The following is a 10,959-nucleotide window of genomic DNA, read 5'->3' on the forward strand; positions in this document are numbered from 1 at the left end:
ATAAACGAAAAAGGTTTTGATTTTTTTAGGACGATGGTGTGATGATTTTATGTGATGGATGTGATAAATGGCAGCATGCTGTTTGCTTTCGAATTCTACAAGAAGGAGACGTTCCTACATCACATGTTTGTGAGATCTGCGCTAAATTGAAGGTAATACCTATTAATTTTTTTCAAGTAAATGAAACCATTTTTATTCGCTTTGCAAACATTTGTTGATACGATCAATATTTTGATGACACAGTCTGCACTCAGTAAGAAAGTGGTACGTTTGAACAAATAAACGTGCCTGTACAATTTGTCTTGCGTTAAAACTTACCTGACTTTCTTGAGTGAAAAGAAGCAACTTTTGAATTATTCTACACTTAAAAACATTTATGGCTAACTAGTTTTACGTCTAGAATATACAGAGTACAAGGTCTACTTCAGGAAAAATTATGGATATAGTTGCACTACCTGAATGTTAATCTAACTAACATATTATTATTTTTTATTCAGTTCAGTTTAAAATATCTAATTATAAAGAAAGAATTCTAGCCGTCTGTTTTCCACATTAGTTGAAAGTGTTAAAACACCGAATCCAATTTTTAAGATGTTGTTTTCAGTGTGAAAATTTAGTACTGGAATTATAAGTTCAGTTGTAAAATAAATGATAAGTTAAATATTTTAAAAAGATAGCGTAACGTACTATGCGAAGAGCTTTTTATTAGCAGATGAAAGCTATAAAACGTTGTTACAAGTCTGTGAAAGTGGTGATACTTTAAATAAACTAATAGATGTTTTAAAAATGCAGCTAATAAATGTTCCTTAATTTCTATTAGGATCAATTATACTGAGAAATGTTTTGCTTGTAGTGGAGTCCTGAACGTGCATTTTATTCTATCCAGGACTCGTTGATACTCAGATAGAGACTCAAAAGGGAAAAAGGGATTACACACTGAGCTACTGAATCTAGTTGGCATTCAGTTGTTCAACGTGCATTATATTTATATCATTATTAGAATGGGTTTGAATTATCCTGTTGTTGAATTCAAATATTCTCTAATAAAGATATAAGTATAATTAAGATAAAAAATCGAGATTTTACTTCAGTACAGTCAGTACAGTCTCCGTGCTCATACTGAAAAATACTACTACTTCACTGACGATCGTCAAAGGTATATACTTTAGGAATTCCAAAATTATTAATCGACCACCTGTAAATCCCTCATATGAATGATTTCTATGATTTTAAATGTGTGTAACTAGAATCTATTTTCCATATATATATGACAAAAATAGTATAGTTTAAGTTATTATAACTTTGAAATTACTTTTGTTGAATCATTTAGCCTGAACTTCTTCAAACCGGAGGAATCACAGATGAAACTATTCAGAATTTGGGTGTTGAAGCTAGAAAGGTAGTTTGTTAAACTGATTAGTCTATTTTTAATTGGTTATTTTCAAAGTGGCCTAGTAAAAAGCTTTGGCTAGTATGATCATTTATTTTAACAGTAGACCTATAAACAGTAAACCTATTACTTCCGAAAGCTAACAATAATAATTAGAAAATGAACTAAGATGTAAAAGTTCATTTATTTAATATTAATCTATTATCCAAACGAACCAGTTTAATAATTCGTTAACAACACCATCAATATTCAGTTACAAGAGTGTAATTTATCATTGGATTTTATCACATTAAAATCCATCATCAAATAAGGACAAATAAAAATTCTCTTTCGTTATCGGCAGTCGTATTCTTACAATATAGCCGACTCTCCATTTTAAGTGACAAATTTTGTTTTGCTCATAATAAGTATTTATTCATCTTTAATAATGGGTTGAAAAGAGTGTTCATTTAGTCTTTCTGGAACGTTTCAAATGATTCATCGCACATTTGTAACACTTTAAAATGATTGACATCAATATCCGAAATGTCTTACTGAAATTGGATGTTTTGTAGAGAAATAATGATTTTTCATAAATTTTCAAAATAATAATCGAGCTTTCTTCAAAAATATTGGTGATAAATTTCAGAGAGAACATTAACTAACATAGACCTCTTATTTTGAAGCTTCTCAGTGACAGTTAGATTTGCGAGCGAATAAAATCACAACAGACATACCTAAGACTATAAAGGTTTATTTCTTTATTTTTCGATTAATAGAGTAATAGTCAATGTAGTATATCCATTTGAAATGAGTTTTAATATCAGTTATAGTATCCTCTATTCTCTGTCTAAACACAAATGTCTTGTTATTGCTCAATTGTAGTATTTCTAATAGTACTTAGTCTTTGTGTAGTTATACCTGCCTTTTATAAACAAATCAGTTTGATCAATATAGATTTGATTTATCTTCGGGAAACACATAGATGAGTGTTAGATAATGTGAAACAGAACTACGTGGAAGCAGATTTAAACGTGTATTCTATCAAAGGATTAATTATTGTCTTATATTTTAGCGAGAAACCATTAACATATTTATGAATGTCGTCTTGAGTGGATTGAGGTAAATATATATTCAAACTAATCAATAAATGTCCCTAGGTATCCTAATTTCCTCTGAAAAGTAATATTGAGACTGTTAAAGTCAGTCAACTGAAGATCTGACAGTTTTAGCCAGAAAACTATATTTTTCTGTAATCAACTGGAATCCTAATTAGTAAATTTTGGATGCAAACTTCATTCATCTTATCGTTTGTTTATAGCCATTGAGTTCCCCCATAAAAGGCATTTAAGCGAATTATTAATCTGACAAGTAAAATCTAGTGGATGGGAAACTTTATTGGTATAAGAACCACATAATTTATTATCAACTAGACTAAATCTTATGAGATTGATTTGTGAACATTTGTATTTACCTTTATCTAATTTTTCACTGAACTTTAAAATTAACTCTCATTGGTTGTAATATGGATTCAACAATACAGTTTAGGAGACGGTAGAAAAACACCACACATTCTTTACTTTTAATCCAAAATTCATTTTAACTATGAATGGGATTTAGTATTAGTATCTTGAATAGATGAAATTTGCTAACTTTATTAAAGTGCAATCTTATATTTATCTACAAAGTTTCAAAAAGTGAATAGATCTAATACCATAATACATAGTTTAAATGTTTTGTTTTGTATTTTAGGTCCCATGTAAGGTATACGCTATAAAATAGTGAACATTTAGTATTCTCCATTCTGAAGTAAATACATGTTTCTGAGTAATTAATTGTGTTGATGAGATTTAAAGATAACAGTCAGTTAGTAATGCGTTGATATAAGTAGAAAAGGTAATTTGGAAAAATTAAGTTATTCTGACTTCTACAACTGTATCGTAGATGAAAAAAGGATACTTATTAATTTTTCTTCTAATGAGTATGCGATTATGAGTATAAAAGGAATTCAATGAAGTAAAATAAGCTGTCCTCTTTTTGGCAAACCTAAACAATACTTCAGAATTACAAACTGTATTCACAACAAGTTCAGTTTTACTGCTGAAATGCTGACTTCTATTTGACGTTTTAGGAAGTGCATTAGTATCCAGCGGTACAATTTTTCATCTCTTACAACAAGACGTCTGAGCTTAATTCTGTGTAGACTTTTTAACTTCTTGTTTTAGACTTAGAAAGTGGTATATAACTAGAAATGAAGTTTTTCACAGGTTCTTAAGTGCTAAAATCACAAATAACTTCAGTAAATTGATAAGATAATGGTAAGTGCAGATTTATTTCCATAAATATGTCAAGTTTGTGTAAAAACCATAAGTAATTTTCAAATATTTCCAGGCCACTTGTCTCTTTCGACGTGTATTAGCACTGTGTCTCAACGAAGATTCAGTCTCACCCGCTTTTATAGCTAGAAGTCTTGGAGTAGAGTATACCGTGGCTCGTGGATTATTTAATCGTTTAATCAAGGAGCAAGTTATTAAAGGAGCAGGACCGCGAAGGTAAGACGTTTTCTTAATGATAAGCTCACATAGAAACCAAAGGTTGAGATTTTTTCGGAGTTTTGATGACACTTGAAAATATCCTCTACATTGCTCATCAGATATGCAACATATTAGAGTATCCATAAAATCGGATAAGTAAATGTATGATTTATACACTAAACATTTGATCGGATTTGTTGTTAAATTATTCTCTCATCCTATCTGACCCATATTTATTCTGATCATTAATCTCACAATTTCATTTAACGTGTAAGCTTATTCAAGTTAACATTGCATATTAGTCACCTCAGCATTAACAATTTTATTTCACATGCCATACTTTTAGACAATGTATTTTGCCTTAGATCTGCCCAGTTTTTGAACTATTATTCTCAATATAATTGAAAAATATGAAGAGAATTTATTGAGAAGAATATTTTTCGTTCATATATTAGTCTGTGAATATGATGGGAATTTTTAGATAGATAAAATGTATCATTTGTGAAAAGAAAAGAGTCTGTGGTATACTGTAATATGAAATATTGGAATTATATTTTCATTTATTACCACATTCATGAGACCTGTTCTTCATTCTAGAATATCATCATTATATATCAGCAGCTATCAGTTCAAATTAATAAATACCTGGTGAAATTAAGTAGTCAGAAAATTGGATCACCAAGTAAACCACACAGAAACTTCAAATACGGATATATCATAATAGTTCTTGAGTTAAACAGTAATAATCACTGTAGTTGATTAATGTTTATTTGCTTTATTTCAGAGGTGAAAAGCTTGTTGAAAAAGAATATCTAGAAAATATTGTGTGTCCACGTTTTTTCTCTTGCATTAGTTTGCACGATAAAACATCAGTGGTAAGTAATACTTGGTTAAATGAGCATTTTGGGAGTCAATTTTGTGACCAAGATAGACAATCCATAGTGTTTTGAAATGAAATAACACAACAATATGTATTGTTTGTGTGTTCTAATACTTAATACAAAACTTCCATAGCAACATTTAATCAAGGTGTACTAGCCAACTTTTATCCAAATTTAGGATTTCTCAATTCCAGATTGGAATGAAACGGCTGACCAGCGTTCACTAATTTTCAGTGGTTGTCTGACCTATGTCAATCTGTAATGGAACACATCTTTAAATCAAACAAATCTGGATCATTATTGATTACTTCCATTCAATCGTTTGGTTTTCGTTAAAATCACATAAACTAAACTTTGAATAATAAACAAGGAATATTTTCATAAATTTAGGTTTCCCCTCAAATGTTAACGTCTCAAAAATCTACTACAATTCGACGGACACCTGGGGTGAGTGTGCTATGAGTATACCTTTTTACTTTTTAAACACCAACTGAAAATAGTTCTAATTTCTGAAATGCATGTGAATACAAAACCAGTAACTAGTATGATCTTATAGAAATGAATTTACTGAAAAATCTGTGATGAACTGAATGAGTTCAGTTGTAAGAGAAAAATATTTATGTTACTTAAGTTCACCAAAATATCACGAAACTGCATTTGTCAGAAAGTATTCGACAGGTAAAATATATACATAAGCTGTAAAGGAAACTACTGACACCTCTGGATTTTAGTAATCAAGAATTTAAATGCGAAATTTTACAGGTAAAGGTTTCGTCACTTTATTCTTAAGCAATAAGATCTTAAACAGCAATTATTTTACATTGTTGCAAAGTACTTTATTAGACTACGTGCACTTTCAAATCAAGACTTTAGCATAGAATAATTAACAGTTTTCAGAATGTTGTAGAGTACATCGTATCATTTAAATACTACTATTATAATTCTGAAAACATAAGCATTTATTGTGTTTAAAGATTTAGTTATTACTGTAAATTTTATTCCACAGAGAATCAGAATAAACTGACTAGCTTAAGGAACACTGAAGATTTAAACACTAAAAGAAGATATATCTGATTATAAGCATGAACTACAACCAAACCTTCTAGATCTACTGAGCAAATGTTTCCTTAATGTAGTTGTCAGTTTATCGTGTTAAACCAAATTTAACCTCTGTCGTTAAGTAAATTTTAATGTCTACTGAATCCAAATAATACTTAATGGTGACAGCCATCCACGCTTTTTCTGTTCGAGAATATTTTATTGTCGACGGCAGTATGTGTTAAACAACTTGTTGTTTCAGTCAGTGATGTGAGGATTAAAACCGTGTGATGGTTTAAATTAGTAACCCCAACTAGGTTGCAAGAATATTCAGTCGATGTGTCATGATTATGACTAATTCTATCACTCTTATCCAGTTGCCCGTCATCGCCAATCACTTAAGATCTCTTTCCGATGCAGCGAAATTATGAACGCTACAAATTTTGTGCACGTTTTTTCACGCGCAGCTTAATTTGAAAAGAAACGCTAAAATGTAAGGAACGTCTTAATACCTCACCCCATATAACTAACATTCATTCTCTGATTTAGCTGTACACTGACACTGGCTAACAGTAGAATGAAGGTACATTTTTCGACCTGTTCAGGAGCCGGTAACTAAATCTAAACACAACACATATCACATCATACGCCAGGGTGTAGTTCTCTATGATTCTAAGTTTTATTACTAACATCCATCGGAGATTTTTACGTTCTATCCTATTACGACTCAGCTGCTCTTATTGCTTGGTATTCCTGGATACTTTACTTCACTAGACAAGTCCACAAATAAGAACATAGTCGAACAGGAACATAATCATATTCCAAACAAACAGGGTTGAATAGAAGTAGGAATCACAATAAGACGAACATTAGTGTATTTATAATTATACACAAGAAGATTGTAGTCTTCTCCAAGTATCCGCTAGCGCTAATTAGTTAAAAATTGCCAGTCAGCGTGCTCCAAACACAATCTTGCACAGAATATGCTTTAATCCAATCCATATTCCGCTAACACCTCTCTTTGGGCCCATCTGTGCTTTCGGTTTATCCACTTGCTAGGCAATAAAGAAGGGGCACCAGAGACTGGCCTGTCCGTTTCTGGGGTTTTGATTTCAAAGGTGTCCAGCAGAACACCAAGAGGTATTTTATGGCGAGTCTCGTTGCTGGAGATCGAAGTTGCTCTTAGCTGGTAAGCTTGAAGCACCCAAAATTCTTAGCCTACTGACACTTACTGAACCAAATCTCTTTTCTTTAACACGGTTTGACCAGCTATCTATGTAAGATGTGTGCTACGATAGTCCGTAGCAGGTACTTTTTGACCATACAGTGATCTGTGTATCATGATATCGATCCGTTTTGTTGAGACCCAAGAGCTGGCATCGAAATGCTTCCGTATTTTTCTGCATACTAAAGCTTCTGCTGGAGACCCCGTTAATTGTCTGAGGGTTTTGCGTAAAACGATAGATGAGCAGGGACCTCTCTGAAATCTTTTCAGTGGTCCTTACATTTGGTTTTTGTAGAGCATTCTTAAATGTGCCAACAAAGCGTTCGACATAGCCATTCGGTTGAGGATGGGATAAGGTGTTCAGACATGATTGACTTAGTTTTGCCGACAAAATTCCGAGATAGTAGACGTAAACTGTGTCCCATAGTCGCTAGCTATTACTTTTGGAACCCTAAAACGACTGAATAGTTGACGTAGTTATCTGACTGTGCAGCTTGCAGTTGGATGTTTCATAAAAAGAATTTCTGATCACTTGCTGTATTTAATAACTACCAAAATGTAAGTTTGTCCGTGAGGTAAACCAGCGCAGTCCAGTTGTATACACCGTCACATTGACTGTGGTATTGGCCGTGATTGCAGCCCAGTTTACTGCCGTGCTTTATTTGCTAATGCGTATTTAATATACGAATGGGATAGCTGCTCCAGTTGGGTGTCTAAAAGTGGCCATTACACATAACGTCATGCTTGTGCCTTCCTCCAATTTATTTCGGGATGTCCTGCGTGAAAATGTTCAAGAACTGCTGGTTGCAGCTTCTTTGGGATGACACGTTCGGCAAATAGAAGGCAGTCACCAGTGATTGAGATTATCTGCGCCGAAGCTTTCTAGAGATTATCTTGAAGGGCTATCCTTCTAGATGGAACTTATTAACTTCTTGCATAACTCGGTCTCGAAGAATTTCTTCTTTGACTTCATCTGACGACACTGGAGTGTTTCGAATGGCATTTACTAATACATTCCATACTTCTGGATCTACTTCTATGGAAGCAATGATCATGTCCTCTGATTCAGCGTGTTGAACTCCAATCAATCGAGGCAGAGCGTCGGCTTGACCGATACTTGATATTGAAGTCATAGCTCAGAGGTATTGTCGCTCAGTGCTTTGATCTTTTAGCCGTATAAAAAGTATTTCTTTCTTTAAACTAAATATTGAAATTTATGGTTTGTGGTCTGTCAGTAAAGTAAACATACAGCCATAGAGCATTTTATGGAATCGTTTAACAGCAAAAATTGTTGAAAAGGCTTTCTTTTCAACCTGGCAGTAGTTCCGCTCGGCTGATTTGAGTAATCTAGTAGCATAAGCAAACGTCTTCTCTGAGTTATCTAGAAACAGGTAAGATATCAGTGTCCCAACTCCACGACTAGAGGGATCAGATGCAGCAACAATTCTCATGCGGGAATCGAAGTGTGTTGAGGGAAGCTTCGAGCTGAGCATGGATATGAACTTGTCAAAAGATGCTAGGAATTCTGCTGACCATTGCCAAAGTTTGTGTTTTGAAAGTAATTTATTCAAGAGACCTCACACTTGATGCATTTCAAGGAGAAATGAGTAATAATTAACTAGTGCCAGGAAGGATCTTAATGAAAAGACATCAGTCGGTGCAGGGATCTTCTGAATGGCTTCTATGCTGGCTGGATCCGGTCGGCTACCGTTCTTATTGAAGACAAAATAAAGAGATTTCATCGAATGCATGAACAAGATACACTTTTTTCAGGTAGTTGGAAACAATACTCCATCACGCGGCTAAGAATTTGATTCAGTCGATCAGAAATTTCGCTCTCAGTTGAACCCATGATAACATCTAGATAAGCTGCTGTTCCAAGTATACCTGTTAACATCGCATCCATCATTTACTAAAGGATGGTAGGTGTGGTATGGACGCTAAGTGGTACGAGGGTATATTGAAATAACCTTTGATAAGTGTTGATGGTTAGAAGCTCTCTAAAATGATCATCTAATTCCACTTGCAGACAAACATAAGAAAAGTCTATTTTTGCAAAACATGTTCCACCACTTAACGAACAAGTCTTCAGGAACTGAAAACGGATACTAATATACATCCAGAGCAGCGTTTAAACCGGTTGATAAGTTGGTACATATGCGTATAGTTACGTCAGCGTTATTCCCTACGATAGGTGAGGCCCATGCACAGTAATTGACTGCTTGGATTACACCAGCTTGTTGGAAACGACTAAAGTCCTGATCAACTAATTCAAGAGCAGCATATGGTACAGGACGTTTCGAACGAAAAATATGTTTAGTATCTGGTTTCATAGTGCAATGACTAAGGTTATTTCAAAAACAAGTGTAAATTTTCGCTTTAGCTTTTCTAGCAACCTTTCACATACTTTTTGTAACTATCGGAGTGTCCATTGATGTTAAAAACCATTACTCATGTATTCGGTCATTCCTTTTAGAAACGCGCTCACGGTGCATCAAAGTCTGTATCAGAAAAGGAATACGATGAGGTACGTCTAAGATTCTGTCAACATAGCTACTTATGAAGCAAGTTGTATTAAGTCATCTATGGCAGCAAATCTCCTTATTTCGTAAATTAAAAGTGCTCAAGTTACCTAAACAGATCTTTCATACTAAGCGAATTCACTGAGCGTTCTTACGTTGAATTTTTCGCCAGGAGCAATCTCAAATTCTACAGCCGTGAATACTTAGTGAACAGCTGTTCCACGTTATTACCTTTTGAAACTCTACATCCACTAGACTATGAATATCATTTAGTAATTAGGATTTTCGAACAGACTAAATTTATGATTGAATCAGACAGTTATACAAAGGTAAGACCAATTTCTTGCTGAAGGACTGGAAGAAGCAATATTACTTTTCCGTACTATTTGTAATGATTTTGGATATACAAAGCTTTTTAAGTAGCCATGCTAATTCCAACATTTTGAAATGTGCCAAGAATGATAGCGTAACGTAATAGAAGTATTATGCTTCGCAAACGCATATACTTAGAAACATTTAAAGACAGTAAGAGCTGGTACTATTGTGTAATATATACCTTTTCAGAAACCAAGGTAATTTTCAATTTTGGTCAAACTGAGGAATATTAGGTGGCAAACTTAGAAGTGATAATGCGAAGAATCCCTCACTGATAACAAAGAGCTTTATTTTTTTTACACTTTTCTTGTTAATTCATATGTTTATTTGGGCCTAGATTCAAACTATTTTTAAGTAACTCTTGAACACTTCCTTTATATCAGTACTTAAGATTAATTAGGTAACGGGTGTCATTGTGAGAGAAATTCTGTAGAATATTGTGTGTATTTACCAAATAGGGTTATCCAGTGTCAATATTTATTTCGGGATTATGCACATTGTTATTTTAAATGTATAGTCCAAATTATCTTATATTCCTAACAAGTTAAATGTTTTTGAAATTGTTGTCAGTTATTCAATCCCAGCCAAGATTCTAGAGCATCACCAACAATTAGTAAACGAAGAAAATGGATATGGCGAACACACCCATAAGCGTATCCCGTCAATGAAAATGCATTTACCGATGTCGTTTGTTATTGAATTGCGTTTATATTACAATCAAATTTTACGGATAAAAATATAGAATTTACATAATGTTTTACAAACAAATATACATTTAATATGTAGAAATATTTTTTAAAGATAACAAACACAATTATTTTCACTAGTTAGGCATAAAAAATACGAAGTTATTTTTCACGAGTTGACTAGCACAAGCTTTTCAGAAAACAGAGGTTAATGCTCGGTAGATAACGGAATACAATAAATCTACTTAGGTAATTCGGCGAAACTTTACAACTAATTAAAAACTACAATTTGTGAACTGCAGCAGCTTTTGTTTGCCACAAAGTTTTTA

Source organism: Schistosoma haematobium, chromosome 6, assembly GCF_000699445.3.
Source record: "Schistosoma haematobium chromosome 6, whole genome shotgun sequence".
NCBI classification, from domain to species: Eukaryota; Metazoa; Platyhelminthes; class Trematoda; order Strigeidida; family Schistosomatidae; genus Schistosoma; species Schistosoma haematobium.